The sequence below is a fragment of the Scomber japonicus genome, chromosome 18 (assembly GCF_027409825.1).
Source record: "Scomber japonicus isolate fScoJap1 chromosome 18, fScoJap1.pri, whole genome shotgun sequence".
Lineage (NCBI taxonomy): Eukaryota > Metazoa > Chordata > Actinopteri > Scombriformes > Scombridae > Scomber > Scomber japonicus.
In genome coordinates this window covers 24,064,778-24,083,356 of record NC_070595.1, presented here as the reverse complement: position 1 = coordinate 24,083,356, position 18,579 = coordinate 24,064,778, and the positions used below count along the sequence as shown (strand labels likewise).

Below are 18,579 nucleotides of genomic sequence, written 5' to 3'. Positions count from 1 at the left end.
AACCCAGCTGAATAAATGGACAGTGAAGAGTTAAGCAGATAAATGGAATAGCATATAGCCAGTATGTGAAGTGACGTTTGGCTTCTTTTGATTTCTTTTCTTCACAGTGTAGGGATCCAAATTCCGGGAATGAGGTGTCAATCCATAATTGCTTCCCGGGGATCTTATGGTGAGTATATATGTTTCCAAAGACTCTGAAAATAGTCTCAGTGTGCTTGTGTTTCTGTGTTCATTTTTTGCTTACTGTATAAAGCTCAGCTAACTTGTATTTAACCATGTTCCTATCAGGTTAGCTTTCAAAAGGTGAAGTTTTGACCTGATCTCCTTTTTTGTCTCATTTTCGTGTTCTGCTTTGCCTTTCACCCAGACATGCTAAATGTTCTAACTATCAACAGCAAAGTGGATATGTGCCAGAGACTTATAGTCTTACTGTGGTTTCGGCTTATAAAACTGACGTAACTCTTACTTTCACTGGCACAACTGGTAGCCAAATGTTGTTAACTGTTTAACTTAACATGAAGAATTTAAACAGAATCTACTGGGTGATTTTTGTTGCGGTGTGCTAAAAAAATGTTCTCATCTTCAAGATGGCATTTGAACATAAATAATTTAATTAAACTACTTAAAAAAAAAATAAGCCACAGCCATCATTTATTTGCTGTGCTGTAGTCTGCAGTACTCTGTGTACTCTTCCACATCCCATCAGGCTCCCTCCCTCTTGCTGGTGCCCCCTATCCCTTACTCCCTCTTTCAGATGGTCCACCCTCCACCAACCAGTGTGTGCCTGTCAGTGTGTCACCCCAGGGTGATGCCCCTCTCTCAGCCCCTTGGGGCCCTTTTGACTCCACAGCACTCCGTGTTTGCCCAATCATTTGGGAGCCGGATACAGGGATGAATTGTTAACTACAGCAGGTCAGCCTGTGCCCCACAACCCCCGGCCCTCTCTGCTCTCCCCCAACCTGCTGTTGACTCATCTCCATGGCAATGGGGCAGGAATTTGTTTTCTCTCATGTGTCCGCTGCCAGCATTGCCACCCCCTCCGCCCTCCTTCTCTTCATCCTCTCTGCCTCCAAATGTCCAATCAAAAGGCAGTTTGATGGAATCACATGATCAGGAAGTGTTGAGGGTGCATCCCACTGAGTGGAGCGGTGCTGTCACCGGAGCTTTGCTCTGCTGGGAAAGAAGGCCTTAAGGGAAAATGTGTGTAGGAAAGAGAGTACAGTCATCACAACTGACTCACAAGCATGCGTAAACAGCACCTCAACACTGTCACACTTGGTCATACATGAATATACATGTGCATACATGCATATACACATTTTGAGGAGGCTATGCTGTATTAGTTGGGCCAGACCTATATGTGGTTTATAATTTGCAACTTATTATACTTTGCAAAAGCTGCTTAAATCCTCCTTCTGCAACCACTGTGCTGGCTTTGGTTGAAATCATTCAATTTTTAGTTTATTTTTGCAGTGCAATGATGAAGAGAAACCCTAAACAGATCGAGGGTGTACCATATGCATTATAATTGTGTGCCAGTTTTTCCATTTTTCAAATAGCACAGTAATACATATTCCTCTTTGGTTCTTGATTTCACAATGTACAGTACAGGCAAAGTGATTTTCCTTATAAAAATGCTACGTGTGTCTCTCTGTGATCTGAGATTCATTGTATTTTTTGTTTTGTTTTTATGAGCAAATCAGCTCCTATCTTTAAACTAACAGAGTTTTGTAGAGTTTTTATTCCCATCATTGTCTCAGTGTATCGACAAGCAAGTGTGTGCATGTGTGTGTGTTTGTGTGTTTGCCTCCACACGCGTTATTAGCTTAGGGCAGGTGAGTGTTTGCCTACCTGTCTCCCTTTATAAGGTGAGTGTTTGCCCAAGGAATGCACCATGTCCGATTTGTCATTGACTCTTATTGTTCAGCTCATCCAACTGGTGCCTTGAGGTTGAGTTATGCTGTGCCCTGGCAAGTGAGAAATATGTGCTTTTCTTCCCTTTTTCCTCTTTTGCTCAGTGTATTTGCACATGTTCTTGGATGAAAATGTGACTTGGTGGGAAAGTATTAAGAATGGTAAATGCATTTGGAATGAGAATGAGAGGAGTCCAGACCTGCATTGAGAAAAAGTGGAAAGTGAATAATTAAACATCATGGTCAAGTTGAATGTCACCCATTTCAGAGAATTAACAGCAGACTTGATAAAAGCCAGAATTTGTGCTTGGCTTCTGCTTCCCATCTGTAACTACATGGAAGGCTCTTGCTCTGGATGTGTGTCAGTTGAGATAGAAAATTACACAAGTCGTCAGTCTTCAATTATGCATTATGCAAACATAAGTGAGAGGAAGGAAAAAAATGACATGATTGAGCAGAATTACTTTTCTAAACCAAGCATATACTGCAGTTTCATAAAAACTCGGATGAGCAAAACTGCCTGTCTTGTTTTGTGGTAATGAGGAAGCCTCAGCTAACTTATCCCTCCTACTGCACTTGAGTGTTTAACGAAGCAGTTACCAATGGCATGTGCAACTTTTCATGCTTGGTTATTTTCATAAGGCTATGATTTTTAATATTTACATTTAAGTTTTTGTTTTGTTTTCTTTGCATTGAAGCGGGTATTTGTGTAACCATCTTCATTTCTATGGATACCTGTGAAAAAAGGTACATATAAGTGCATGTGTGAATGTGTAAGTACATGCATGTGTGTGTTTGTGCGGCTGTCGTCCTGTGCCACCATCTGGGTGGTCCTCACGGCTGGTTTGATGGTAATCCCCCTGTCCCATAAATCAGTGTCCGGGCTCGGGCCGGGAGCTGATGCTGTGTGACCAGTGGAGCGAGGGGCTTGAGGCACTAAGCTGAGACCCCAGCCGCTGCCCTGGCCTGGCCACACGTCAGCTCTCCACACCATCTTTAAAATAACTTGTCATGCATGGCTGACTTCGTGAAATGGCCTCAGCTCCAAGAACATACAAGCCACCAACAATATAAGCCACAGCAGAAATTGAGGGCACCCTCATAAACTGTGCTGGGTGGTTTTCTTCAGCACCAGGAGATATAGTTTCATGACTTACCACCTGAATAGTTCGCTCATGACTCCAAAACCTTTCCTCTAATTTCCTGGTTTTATTTAAAACTTTTCTATTATGGATTGATGGATTTTTCTATTTGAAATTTTAAAAATAGAAATGTATTCGATAATAATACAATTTGTTTGTTCTGACTAAATGTGAAGTGACTTCTGATAGTCGTGTAGAGAGCTGCTCTTAGTTCAAATGTTTCTGTCTGATACAAAGTGCTAAGATTAAAGCCATATCTTAGTCTTTGTAGGGTCTATACCTCTCTCTGAGAACGAGGAGGGAGGATGAAGGCCTGTCCAAGCTGTCTGGCTTGCATACAGCTCTCTGCTGAGCTTTTATCTAGGGAGATTGGTTGCAGCTCTGTCCAGACCCAGCTCCCAGGGAGTGCACAGTCCTGAGACCTGTGGCATTAATAAAGATAATGCTGTTTGGAATAATAACAGTCAATTCTGCCCAATAGAGGAAAAAGACAACAGACCAAGTGTACCAGAATACAAAAGAAGCCTAGATGAAAGGCTGAAAGGTAGGTCTGTGCACCACTCTGGCTCTCTTGTGGGAACTGATGGAACCTATATCAACATACTCACACACAAACAGTACTGAGTGGGACCCTATGCGGATTTTGACCCTCGGGTGCCATGACGCAGAAATGCAATTTGTTCTTTTGTCTGCCAAGATCACAGAGGGAGAGCACTGACTTGTCTTTCTTTTTATTCTTATGCATTTTTTTCTCTTGCTCCCTTCCTTTTCATTCTCTCTATTCCCCATTGCCTTCAGTGAGTGCAATTTAGTTTGATGAGCAGGTGGTCTTTTTTGAATCTCAGTGCTTTTGGCTCCCACCTCTGGCGTGTGGGGCTTTCAGTTGGACTCAGTCATGTAGGCCAGGATTAGAAGGGTGGAGGAAAAGGAGGAGGAGGGTCCAGTAAGAGTCTTGGCATTGGCGACCCCAACGCCCTGCAGTCAGAACCATGCAGAGTGCAGATTGAAAGAGTTATTTTGTTGCTAAAGCTCTCAGCCGCACCCCAGATGGCTTTTGTGCTGGCCAGGGACATGCTTGGGGACAGGGTTAAAGCAACAGAATCCTTCAGGCTTGGTAGGTCACTGTGCTCAGCAGGTAAAGCACTGTGGGCTATACAGACCTAGAAGGCAAAACACTACCATCCCGGCATTTTTCCACCTTGAATCTGAACAGTGGACCGGAACAAAAAAGGTGGATTAGAGCAAAGGGAAGACTATTTCTCAGCACACATACAAACACACACACATTTACATGGTGGGATTAGAGCCTCTGAACATCCACCCAAGTTTGGACCTAGTGGGGTGTTTCATATGATGTCATATAGCACAAAAGAGCTGGTAGAGGGAGAGATTGAAATGTTGCTGTGTCTGCATTTCCAGTGGGAGCCCTTTCTCCTCTTGTGCACAATTTCCTTGTTGCAGAAAAGTGCACCAACCAAATTACAACCTGCTTTCACTGCTTTACCTTTGATCTCAGTTTCATCACACACTGCTAATTAACCAAGCCTGTTACTACTTAAAGGAATTCATGGCCCATTATTTATGGCCCATGTTCAGCATTGGCTTGCAATAATCTCCATGGTGACGCCAAGACGAGCAATCAATATTTTGTCAATAATGCTCAACAAGTGTGCCATTCTACCCCCTTTCTGATGTTGACTTTTTGTGTTATAAATTCCTTCTTGCCCTTGAGCATGAGGACTTTGTAGCGTGTTTCCAGACCCTTCGATTTCTGCTCATGAATTTTAGTGAACAACATAGCTAGTCAAAGTCTTTGTTAGCAGGCCTTAAGCTGGTGACATTACCACGTTTAATCAGATTGGAACAACAAGGGCTCCAACTTTCATAATTGATTAACTTGACAGTTATTTTTACCAATAATCATAGTCTGCAAATGTCAGGTAACAGCGAAAAATGGCCATCAGAGTTAGTGTTGTCGGTTTACTGACTGAAATAAATTTGAGTTTATAAGAACATAGAGATAAATTCCCTTCGTCACTTGGATTCTCATCCCTCACTTTCAATCCATCTCCCTCTTCTCTTTCACCCATTTACTGATCTCTTTATTTTTCACTTATATTGATTGATCTCTTTTGCAAGAAAACCTTGACTATACTCACAAAATTATACACATTCACACCAAGAAGCTGCCCAGTTCAACCACCTGCTGGCCACTGAGCAGTGTTTTTTCATTTTTCCCACCCTGGTCCAAGGATAAAGCTGCAACCTTCAGATCACAGGCCCACTTCTATAAACACTGCCCTCGTCCCTTTTGCTTGTGTCTCTCCTTGCCATCACTTCTCTCTCTCTCTCTCTTTCTCTCCAGCTGTTCCTCTTGCCCAGTTTTCAGCATTTTCTGGTAATGCTGGAAAGATCAGCATTAAAGCACTTCCTTGTTATTTTATCTCAGAAGGCTGGTCCAACATTAGTCAAGATGTAGAGGGATCTCTCAGATAAAAGCACTGTTTTAAATTATAGTAACATGTGTTTCATACAGTAAACTACAGTCGGATCCAAGTGAAATCTACATCATGGCTAAAATATTCCTAGTCTCACTGTCAAGGATGCTGTTTGTTTGAGTGCCAACTTGTCCTCAGATTAGAACATAGATCTTCATAGAATGCCACTTTTACATATATTTGGTCATCAAAGTAAAACAATTGATCTTCTGGCACTGAAACTGCAGTTTTAATGATCTGGTCCTCACCAGACCTTAACCAAATCCCAATCACTAAAAGTATATTGTCAAACTCATAATCCCATTTGTAATTTTGCTATGAATTATAATTTAGACACAGAAAATTGCACAGATTGTTCCAAAGGGAACCAGTCTCATAACATGGATGGCAGGATTTATGGCTGTTACTGGAAATTGGTTAGGACAAAGTAAAATTGCGACCCTTCACAAAATTCCTAACAAGTACACAGTGTTAAAGTGAACATTGGAGTGGCAACAAAATGGTCATTTCAGTCTGAATATCAAACTGGGTACTTTGAGGTCTGAGCCGTAAATCAAAGCGAGAGGAATGATTGGTCTCTAGGTTTGTCCCCCAAGTGTTTGTCATGGAGGTTTCACCAGTGGCTGCTTCTACTCGGACTGATAAACAGCAGGGATTGGATCCAGACGTTGTTGGGTTCTAATTGGAGCCTAGGGGCTTGTAACCACACACACCAGGAATGTTAGTCATTTGTTTATTATTGGTGATATTTGCCCACTCCTAATCCCTGGCTGGATTAGCCTTGATGTGTTCCTTAACCCACCTTGTTCCACCACTGCAGTCCTTGACATTTACGTTAGGAGTTTTGCATGCATTGCTTGTGGTGTTTGCATTTGTTAATATGTGCTTGGACTATTCATACACACCCACATCTGCATGCAATGGCAGGCTTGTAGGCTTGTGTGTCAATGCATGAATGCGTGTTTAAGTGTGTTTCACATCTGTCATTGAAAGATGTTTTAAATCAAAGGTTTGACAGATATCCCCCCTAACTGCCATGTAACATTGTGATCAGTGTCTATAGGAAAACTCTGTGACCGTGACTGATATCTTATTCGGGGCCATGGTATCTTATTATGTGGCCGTACTTACAGCTGGAGGCATATTTGGATATAATGATGCAGGAATGGAACAGTACAAAAGCCCTGTAGGAACCAATTAATCAAATACACTAAATGTCAGTGTGGCGTCATTGGAAATATGAAATTAGTGATGTCACTAAGGAGGAGAAAGTGATCAGAGTGGTGTTTGCGTCTTGTCCCGTGTGTCGTGAAACTATTGGCCTTGAGTCACCTGGATCGGAGAGGGAACAGGGTTTATTGAGCAAAGCTAACTTGTTCAGTGTGACCTTTAAAAAGCTGATCCCAAACACTACATAAATCTGTTTCCAGTTTCAAAACACAACCACGCACATGCTCATTAACATGCCGTACTCTCTCACCCACACAGTTTTTGTGGGTGAAAAAGTCCTGCAAATCTGCACAAACACTTAAGCTCGACACAGAATCCCTACATCCCAGTTCCTCGCCTTTAAGCACAAGCACACACAGAAGCGGATACACCAACACGGCAAGACTGACAGGCATATAGCGTGTAATTATCTATTTTTATGGGTGTGGGCTTTGAGGCAAAAAGGTTAAGAGATAGTTTATCATTTTTTGGAATACTTGACCTAAACTTATGTCAGTGACAATTCCATCTCACTGAGCACTGTGTAGTAAGGATGAACAGATATGTGTATAAGGCATCAAGCATCCAACTCAAGTCTCAAGTAATTTGTTGCATGTCCAAGTAGTCACATATCTTCATAAGAAAATTACAAACGCTGCAAATAAAACGTGTCATTTGAACATTTCCCTTTCCAACTGGTGTCAATAGCTTCATATAGTTGAGATCCTTTAAATAGGGTGTGACAGGGTGCATGTTCGACCGTCCCTCTACATCTCTTTTTATCCTGCACAGAAAGAGTTTTTACTCACTGCACATGGAAGCCTTCCATGTGCAGCTTCATGGGGTGTTGGTTAATTGGCAGTTTTTGGTAAGTGCAGATATGCTCCACTATGCATATCTTCCTCTATGTCCCTTGCACTATTTGCCTTTTTAAAGTGTCTTTTAATTGGCTGCACAGTCACAGTCTCCTGCTTGAACTGTCTCCTGTGGTACCTGAATGTGGCCTATTTGACCCTGAGGCCCTAGGGTGAAATATTTGGCAGCCTAAACTGATGTCCATTAAACTGATTTCTTTCCTTCTTTCAGTCTAACATAGACTTCATCTCTTTCTTTCTCTAGATCTGTTTGTCTTTTTAATATGAGTTTTGAAGGTGATCTCTTTTTCACAGGGACTGTATTGGGCCTCTGAAAAGCGAAATCCGCTCCATTTCAACACCTTCTCATAATCCTTAGCCACCGTTTGTGTGAGTGGGCCAGCTCTGTCAACATGTTAACATGCCTGCCTCCTTAGCCCCAAGGAAAGACCTCAAATCAATTTTAGAGGATCCTGACTAGTCCATCCGATAGACCTGGCCATGGCTTCACCCTAACACCAGCCACTTTCAACCGGGCTGCATCAGCAGTACTGAAAGACCTGAGAGTACTGTGATCCCACCATGGGGTGTATGGCTGTGGCTCCGGCTGCACTACACTTTAATCCCCTTTCCTTTTAACCACAATGGGAAACATGTGTAGGATACAGGCCCACCATGGGAGAGGCTGTTTACCTTCGTGCTTAAACTAACATTTCACAGCTCCTGTTGACCACTCCTGGTCACTACTTCTACTGGGTTAAAAAAGTGATAAAAGATCACATGGTGACATTTTTGTTTCAGATAGGATTATAGGTCTTGGCTGTTGCTGTTGAATATAACCTTCTCGAAGTCTTCTCACTTCTCACCTTGTAAAATTCGACACACACATTTTTTGTTTGTTTGTTTTTTTCTGAGGAGGAGGATTAAGTTGTCTAATTTGTCTGAACAAAGAGCTGCTTGCTGTAACTTTATTATTCTCTTAAATTTCCATTCCAGATTGAATTCTGGGTCAGTGTTTGACACTGATGGTTGCACCTCTCTGCTTCTTTTGGAGAGAATTTATTGAAACTGGGAACTGTGCTTGTCAAAGCTATATCCTAAACCAAGATAATCCACCGTATGGGATTTTTCCAGATGTGTGGAGTACATCACATTGCCCTAGAAAGTTCTGCCCTGTTTTCAGTTGTAAGACAGTTGTTTCTTTGCAAGTTGGGAAATATAATGCAGAGAGAGATGCAATAGTGTAAAACAGGACCCAGCAGCCATATACCAATCCGGAGGACAGGAAATGCACTCCAGATGAAGATACTGCATTGTGGTTTACTTTACCGGTGTGTGTGTGTGTGTGTGTGTGTGTGTGTGTGTGTGTGTGTGTGTGTGTGTGTGTGTGTGTGTGTGTGTGTGTCTGCTATAAGACTGACCATATGCCTCTTTAGTTACATCACAGCATTTATGTGTAAACCATAATGGCAAAAAAACATCATAAAGTAAGCATCTAAGCCCACATTTCTGCTTTTGTCTGACCAACTGTTCATAATATATATAATTTATAATGATATACTGAAACAGAGTAGCAAATTCTTATATTTAGAGGCTGTACCCAGTAGATGTGACTAGTTTTCAGTCATTTGACTGAAGTTTAAAAATCAACCTGGTGTTGTACACTGAAATCACTTTACACAGCAGCTGCCAGAATTGTGTTAATTTGCTAAGTTGCCACAGAGATAACAAACAATATACAAAATAGATATCCAAAAAAGACCATGTACATTTTGACATTTCATTCATTGACAGTCTATTTTTCTTTTCCCCCCCTCGATGTCAGGGTGTTCTGAAGGGTCCAAAAAGTGGAGTTTTAACCACAAAATAGTCTAGTAACTTAATGGAGAGCTTAAAAGATTAATATGTATGTAAAGTGCGTTCAAAGTATCTGCAAGTTGTTTCTCTGTGCTATAAATAATGGAAAACCAATGGGTGCCTAGAATGTTCAATTCTGAAAACTTTGTATGTTTTGGAAAACGATTAGCTATAATTTAGTGACGCATAATTGTATTAGCTTGGCCAAAACATGCAGAAGCACTACTACAATAATTTATTATGCATGTACCTGCAGAAGTTACCCTATATCTGTTCCAATCTGAGACTCTGGCGACCACTTCTTAACTCCTGGTCCGGTGGGATTGTGTGACTGAATCAGATCCTGGCCTCCCCAGGTGTGGCAGGTGATCTGAGGGATGAGTGAGCTCTTCCTGGGGTAACAGTAGCCCCAGCCAGCTTCCCCTGTTGCCCTACCCCAATCTGCCTTTTCCTGTCCTCTTATCTGAGCATCCAGTGCAATTTAACCCAGGGCGCGGTCCCTCTGCTTCTCAATTCCCCTCCATGCCGGACGCCATCACTGGTCTTCTCAGATGTCAATGTGAAGAGAGACTGACCCGCTTGAGTTGAACATGAGTTGAGCTGGCACTCCTGATACTCCATTATAGGCGATGCTGTCTCAGATTCCTGCCACCCACAACTTTCCACCCTCTGACTTGTATGGTACCAAGGGCAACAAGAGAGCGGAAGATAATTTATTGAGGATTTTGTTGGTTATGATTTAGTCAAAGACAGCAGCCATTGTTTTTCTCCAAACTTGATGGAGACATAATTCAAGTGTCTTCATGAAGCTGTAAAGACAAATGAGGTTTAGTTTTTGCTTGGGCCAGGGGAACATGCTGATGTAGTTGAAGTGCTTTCTGATTAGCAGTGTGGAGACTAATGTAGATCCTGTAAGAACAGAGACTTGTATTTCCTCCAACTGTCTGGGTTTGATTAAGCCGACCAGTCCACCAGCAGTGAGCCAACCAGCTTCTTTTACATTGTGACTTAGGCTGAAAGACTGAATACAAAAACTAAATAGTTGCAAGTCTAATCACTAAGGCTAAAATGTGCAGAGACGTCAAAAGTATTAAGCACCTTAGAAGCAAGTTTTACACACTCACTTTGTTTTATCATATGCACAGTGCTTATTCAACCTTTTTGGACTTATTTACTTGCAAATATTTCATTGACCTGGGCAAATTTGACACTGATTTAAGCAAAAGAAACCAGTGTGATTTCCCTTCTTTAGCACATCAGTACTTGGTAACCTGAATAGTGGTTGAATAATTTGCGAATCATCTATCATTTGCATTCCTGCCAAACACTCTATAAACATGTTTCCACATGTGCTCATTCCATCGCAGAGCTGCCAAACAGCAGCCAAGCTCTGCTGAAAGGAGGCTTATCAAAGCCCTCTATGATTTTCTTTGACAAAGAAATTGTTTAGTTTTACACTTATTTAAGGAAATCTGCAGCCTTAGCTGAATTCAGTATCAAGTACATACTGTAGTACAGACATACATTGTATCACTCCATCCTGTTAGTTTATTTGCATATTTTTTAGCCAGTATTTCCGGGCCTGGTTGATACTGGCAGCACACATTCACAAAGACAAGAAGGTTACAAAATCTGATTAAGCTGTGTGTGTCCATGTGTGTGTGGTTGCATGGAACCAAGCTTTAAATGTGTGCGTGAACTTGCAGGCCTCAGCTCGGAGATGTAATCTGATTTGCAGAAAGGAACGGGTCGTTTCACATGACTGGTTTAAAGGACCACTGGCGCAAGGTTGTGCCAGTATCCCTTACTGGTGTGTGTGTGCTCGCATGCTTATGTGTATACACCTACAAGTATTTATTTGTTTTCAGTGCACTGCAAGTGCAGAAATGAGAGCTTCTGTTAGTGTAGGCTTCTAAACAGTAGAAAAAGAAAAGTGTTGAAGTTTGCTGTGTGGTTGAACAAACCAGATTGCTGCATTTATTCTGCAGTTCTTAGTTTTAAATAAGATTTATTTGGGAAAGGTTACATGACAGTAAGGCACTGCTAATTAACAATCAATTACACATCTGGAAAAAAGTACAGCTCTGTTGCAGGTTTTGTTTGCAACTTTCTGTTTACACATCTCAAATAATCAGAGCTTTATTTTGAACTAATGGACCATCAGAAATTATATCAAATAATTGAAATCATCCTATAGCCCCAGCGCTCTTTAGAAGACTGCTAGGACCAAATCCCCTGAAAGCTTTGCCTCTGAATCCTCTCTGTTTTTTTTAACATTGTTTGTTGATATTTTTTCGGGGTGGAGATTCTCGGTTGTTTTTTCAAAGCTGGATGTGGTCCATCATGTGATTTTCATTGAACAGTGGCCGGAGGAGACAACCACAGTAAAAGCAAGTCAGCGAGCATGAGTGTGTGTTTGTGTGTCATCTGGCCTTGTTAATAAATGCAGGTTGTTTTCCATCTGGGGGTCATCAGTTGTGGTCATCACATACACAAGTGGAGAGGAGAAGGCCCTAGGACGTGCTGTTTGTGCACGCTTTAGCTGGTGGGTTTTTAAGCATGTACATAACTTGTGTATGATCTCTCACTGCTCATGTCTGCCTCTTTTGAGAAGTTCAGTTGTGTGTGCTTGGTGTTTGGCTGTGTGTTTTCTCTCATATCTGAGGAGAGCTCATAAGCAGGACGTTGCAGCGGGCAGGAAGCTCTGATCCCATCAGGCGTGTCAGCAGGGGCAGTTTTTCATAAGGTAGTAATCTCACCACACAAAGGGGTGTCCAATATTAGAGGGAGCCCCTACCCCTGAGCTAATCAAGACCTGACCAGCCCTTCTCTTGGCTCACCAGCCCTCTAAACATTACCTCATCTGGAGGCTTAGTCCAGCCACATGTAGCTCCAGCCTACTGGTGTACATGATAACTCACTTAGCTCAGTATGATAGCTAGAAAAAACTGAAATATAAGAAGGGATATAAAAGAAATGGGACTAGCACACACAACTAGTATGGTGCCTGATGCCAGGGAAAGGTATTTTAAAAGGGAGAGGAAAGAAAGAATCATTTTACCATGTCCTCCAGAAACTCTGGGAAGCAATTTGCAAGTATTCAGTTTCTCTCCCCACCGTCCTGTTATTGCTGTTTTCCCCTCAACTCTTGGAGCCTTCAACCTGAAAGGAGGTTCTTAAGTTCAGGCTTTGTGTCACTCCGAAACAGTGCACTTGTTGCCTAGGTAACAGGTCTAGGACAGTGAAACTCAGCAGCAGAGAGCACCTTTGTCTGTGAATGGATAAGGAGGGACCCAGGCTGTCATTGGTCCAGAGCTCTATAGCTTGACTCTAAAACTTGTCTGTGTAGAGAAACCTGCAACTTCCTCAATTCAATATCTACCTGAACCTGTTAACCTTATTAAATAAAACCAGCACACCACATCATTTGAAACGGTAGAATGGAAAAGCCACTTTGATTGCTTCCATTCTCCTGGACTGCCAGGTACTGCAAAACTCGACTGAAACCTTAGATTTACATAAAACAGACCGCAGTGATCTATGTCACTACTCTAGGTTTGACTTTTTAAATGTTCTGTGAAGATACCGGAGGAGGTTTGAGTCATTTGTTCAGTATAAAACCAGATTTGTCTGAACAAAAGCCCCAAAAATAATGCGCCAGGTAGGACGAAAAAGCTGTTGAGTGACAACTTGTAGTAACACTTGAAACTATTAAACTTCACTTCTCCAGTGCATATTCCAAAGTTTTGATTGAACAATGATGATGGCAGAGTGACAGAAACATTTTTTTCTTTTCCAAAGGTAATCATCCCACAATTCCTCTGATTTATTTTGTGATCCCATAGGTTCCTGACTCCCACTGCAAGAGCAAACTGTTTGCTCACTAGTTGTGCTGAAGAAAAATAAATGTTTGCCGAAGTGTTAATGCAAGTTTGGGCAGAGCAGGACTGAATTAAACTTGATTCCCCTGTCTTTTTTTAACCTTGAATGAGCCCCTCTCTGAATAATTTTCTTTCCCCGTCCTTTATATTTTTCAGATGATCTCAGGTGAGCGCCTGGAAGAAGCTGACTAATGGAAACATGATCTCAAGAGATTCAACAGGTAAGGATGACTGTTTTTTTGTTTGATCTACATTTAGAGGAATATTCGATCACACAAAGTGCAGTCCTATTATGCACACTGACAGTTGTTATAAACAACCAGAGTATGGTATGTTCACTGATCTGACAGATGTAGCAGTGGTAGTTCACATATATTTGAGACATGCTCAGGGTGGTGGTACTGGCTTTCTGCCCATGTTCTTGCTTTTTTATTGTGTAACTCAAGTCATGACAGCATGGTAAAGAATGCAGTGGCACAGAGATATCACTTCAAACACAGCTTCTCTCAGGAGCCTCAGATCCTTTCAGTGGAAATGAATGAAGATATGCTTTGATGGCCCACCACAGAGTCGGTGGCCTTCAAAGCAACCTGTTGATGGGATTTTGCAGGGTAGCCACCAGGCTGAATGAGTCGTACTGTATATGTGCACCTCTCACGGTGGCCACGGGTGTTCTCAGTGGAGGTCAAACATGCTTGACCCCAACATGAGTAGTCTTTTTCTATAGATTTTGGGCGTATATTATCTCCTTTTTTTCCTCGTACCTGGTGCTCTCAGTAAATGAAGGGGAACTGTGTGTGTGGATGGCAGGGTGCCAGCAGACAGGTACAGTAGATGTGCTGATGAGGGAGGGTGATAGGGGCCGGCCTCAGTGGTAGCCCCAGGCACAGACATGCATACACGGGCAGGCTGAGATTGAGAGGCAGGTTGGAACCTGGTTCTGTGTGCTGATGCTGTTCTACTGGCACTGCTCCAAGGTGAGGCATAAGAGAGAAACGTGGGAAGGGAAAAGCCAGAATGCAGCACAAAAGGGAGAGATAGAGAAATAAAAAGATTATTTAGATGTGAGGCTGAAAAAGCATAGATTCTGAAATGATGGTATAGTCAGAGCTTGTAATAAGAACAACAGAGTGGTGGTAACTTAGGTGAAAGCAAGCTGGAAAGCAGTGATGATATGTGAGGCCCAGGAGAAAGGAGATGAAGAAAGAGTACGAGAGTGAGGCCACATCCTGTGCGCTGGTGGAACGTGACTCCTCACAGGTAAACCAGCTCAGAGGTGCAGACAGGCATAAAGAAGATGAGAAACATTGATGGATGACTACTTATCCTCTGACACGTCGTTCCTTCCTCGGGCAAAGAACAGACGGGAGAGGCCGGTCCTGCCACTTTGCTGTCATGACAACCACGGGGGTTGAGTGCAGTGGTGTGTGGAGACAGACAACGTAATGTAATTTTGTGGGAGGTTATGTGCAAGCACAGGTAAAGCAGAGCTGGGGTTGTCAAGGGGCCACCTACCTGCATTACCTCACCTCGGGATGTTCAGACTTTGTTGTTACAAAAGCAGATGTCATACACTGATCAGCACTGCTGTTGTAAGAAAACAAAACGTTCATCCAGCTGTTGTTCTCTATATAAAACAGTTTTCACATGCATCCTTTCCCACAACTGTTCACAAGAAATTAATTTCTTTAATCATTGAAATGAGACATATCTCTCTAATCAGGACTTTTTTGGCCTGAAACAATACAAGTGGTTACATCTTAATTACATTTCTGGCCTGAAAAGTTGCTAGTTGCAGCTGCACTGTGAGCAGGCCTGGTGATTTGTACATTGCTTGAAGCAACACACAGCCTGGTTTTTGCCATGACTATTAATATGATAATTTCAGCTGTGGATGAGGCTCTGGGTTTTTCATCTGTAACTTCTTTATGCCATTTTGAATCCCCCAGCACTTTTTGTGTGGAGTTTGTGAAAGCAGCCAAATCTGTTCTGCTGGTTATTGGAAGTTACTTGGTTCAACTGTCACTCTTAACTTAAAAAAAAAAATGTGGTCAGAGATAATAAACCTCCAATTTTCTTTAGTATGGGTATGAAAAACACGTGTCAGTGTTCAAGCTCAAGTGTTTTTTGGACTCAGTCAATCATTAGTTTCTGTATTATGTTTCTAGGATCATACTAAATCGTGGTTGGGACTGCAGGCCAGCATTCCCTGTAGCAGATGTTTGCTCCTGGCATGGCTGCTGACAGCATGAGCTCCATCACTGACAATCTCAGGATCCAGCTCCCACAACCTGGACTTGGAGAGGCTCAACCCAGTGGGACAGTGGCGTGTATTCTCCGGCTGAGACATTAAGAAACAGATCAGTCAATCCTGTCTGGAGATGTGCTCGAAAGGAAACTCAATGAATATGCTGTATGTTTACCGTAATTACCACAATAGATCGACATATTGTTTGACTTTTTTTTCCTAAATGGAATCTTGATTCATATTTTCTCATATATACATCTGCTTTTGATATTCAGTGTTTATTCACACTCTTGCTATTACGCTGTAGTTGTGACATTTACTATGTTATTCTGGATACAGTATCGACAAGTGTTGGAACTGTAAATGGGAAATAATTAGATGTTATTTTCATTTTTATTGCTAGTTTTACAAACTGAGGTCAGCACCAACAACACCAGCTTGATTGCAAAGTATAGCATACGCACAGTTTATCTAACATGGGGCGCAAGAAATCTTGTCTATTGGGTTAAATAAGATAAAACACATGTGATCAAAATGACTCAAAGACTAAAAGGATTACTCAGACATGGAGAAATGTAATTTCATCATTTGACATCTGCTAATTGCAATCACAAAGAAGCCATTGTCACCAAGGTGCTGATGAATGCATATCAAAAAACTCCTCTATTGACAATGCATTTCATTGTGACACATTGGCAGCCTGTGTTAATATCAGTTAACAACCCTGTCATGATATTTATTCTTACGATGATTTATAACTTCATATCTTTTGTTGTGTCTGTGAGACCCTGTTCACGGAAATAAAAACAATAAGTATATCCAAACTTCTGTCTGTCTGTTGAGATTAATTACTGATAAGATGCTTTCATGGTGTTCGTAATGTGTGTGTGTGTGTATATATGCATGTCTGCTGATGATAATCACACTGGCCTCATTACCAGTGTGTCTTGTATTAAAAGGGCTGTACCTTATGTGCCAATCTGCTACTTTCTGCTACAGGGTTATCTGGAATTGTATCACTCATTTCTGCTCAGGCAATGAGAGGTCGGTAAAAGTGAAGCTTAAAATGAAAATGGAAAAACGTGACATTTAAATGTTGATAGACAAACAGTCACTGGAAATCCCAGAATTTTACTTCACTAATACCACAGTGAATAACAGGCCTATTTTGAAATGGTATAAAAATGTAATGTTTACTAACATTATTTACTTTTATTACAATTACTTTCCTAGAAATAAGATGACACAATGAAAAATGCGTCAGCCAGCTTAATTTCTATAAACCTTGTATGTATAACAGAAGCGTTTAATGTCAGAGATGAGGTTAACATGGGTCACATTCAAGGGAATTTTCACAATTTTTGAAATAAAAATCCCTGCAGCTTCTTCACAACTGCATAAAAGACATTCCAGTGTACACCACAAATACATGTATTGTTTTCAATAAGTTTAAGTGAGTTCAACAATTCAGCAGTGACTTCCCATTCAACTGTCAATTTCAGCTGTGATTCAATAAGGTTTGGCTCAGGGGGGAAAGCTGCATACCCTGCAAGGGATGGGATATGGGTGCTGGATTGTGGGTTAACTCAGTTGCCAAGGGAGTAATTATTCCTCAAGGGGTTGCTTATTGTTGTCTTTATCACAGTGATAAAACAAAGCCGAGCAGACTGGGCTTCATTGCAGTGTGTTCAGGCACTTATTCTGGCGCTTGACAATGTTCTGACAAGTTGTTTAAAGCGTCATAGGGATCATATTAAGAATCAAATTTGCGGGGGACAGGGTCAACGCCGCAAAAGAAAGGCAGTGTGAAGGCCCCGGCACTGATGTTTTGGAAGTTGAGCTTCATGACATCTTTATGGCCCTGCTTATGGTCAACAAAATTAGCATGTTCACAATGCACTTCCCTGCTTGCCTGCCTCCCCTTTTTTTCCCTCCCCCGCTTTTTCTCACACACATACACAGCACAGGGGAAAAATGACCTCTCTGCAGCTCTCAATTCACTGCACTTCTATAGCCCTGAATGGACCAGCTCAACAAAAGGTGACATAATTTTCTCAGGGTTTGATTGGCCCCCTCCATGCCACGGGATGACATCATGCGACCCCCCACCCCCCGCCCCCCAACACATCACCAACACACAACCGAACCCCCCCCCACATGTTCTTGGATGCTGGGTTACCAAGACAACAGAGCTAGGCCCAGGCAGTGGGGCAGGACTTGGCAGTATATTGCAACTTGGCTGTCCATAATGAGCTCAGGCAGCGTTACTCTTGTGCTTGCGGTAAACAATCTTGGGAAATGATAGAGGGAGAAAAAAAGAGTGGATGGATGAGGGACACTGTGTTGGTGGCTTCCCTCTTTATTCCACATCTCCTCTATAGGGAGTGTTGATGTAACTTTCTGCAATAAGGAAAGTATTCCAGCAACGATTGTTAAGCCACAAACCTTTAATGTCAAACATAAGCCTTGTGTCGACTGCAGAGCTCTCACTTGAGGCTCTGCCAAGTTTTGCTGCAAGTTTCATTTTGTCTCACTTTTTCTCTCATTAGATTGAAGAAAGGAGTGTGCATGTGTGTGTGTGTTTGGCATGTGAGCTTATGCACAGCACACAAGTCATGATGCATTGTCTTTAATTGATGAAGACATTGTGTCAATAGAGAGGAGTCACTCCTGCACAATCCATGCTCAGTTGGGTTTTATTTTCACTCTTATCCATTAACTTTCTTTTTAGTACACTCATGTATCTCCTCTGCTTTTTTTTAAATAGGGAACAAAACAAATAGAAGCATATGCTCTCACAGATAAACCTGTTCTCCTTTTCATTTCTTCTTACTTCCTTCACAATTTGAAAAAAGGCCTCAATTGGGGTGTTCTTCCCCTCATCAGTACATGACGTCAAGACACAAATCCTGGGTTCTCCCACAGTATGAGAGCCAGAGGAGCTGCTATTGGCTGCCTATCAGTGCAGTACAACCTG

General features: G+C 41.9%; 1 long non-coding RNA gene across 1 annotated transcript in view; it reads left to right on the top strand.

Moving 5' to 3' along the window:
* LOC128379159 (uncharacterized) overlaps nt 1-16,378 on the top strand; it is a 51,770-nt gene extending 35,392 nt beyond the window's left edge. The window contains exons 2-4 of the long non-coding RNA XR_008323388.1: nt 108-169; nt 13,511-13,575; nt 15,523-16,378. This is a non-coding gene — a long non-coding RNA (uncharacterized LOC128379159). The remainder of the gene's footprint in view (nt 1-107; nt 170-13,510; nt 13,576-15,522) is intronic.
* The last annotated feature ends 2,201 nt before the right edge of the window (nt 16,379-18,579 follow it).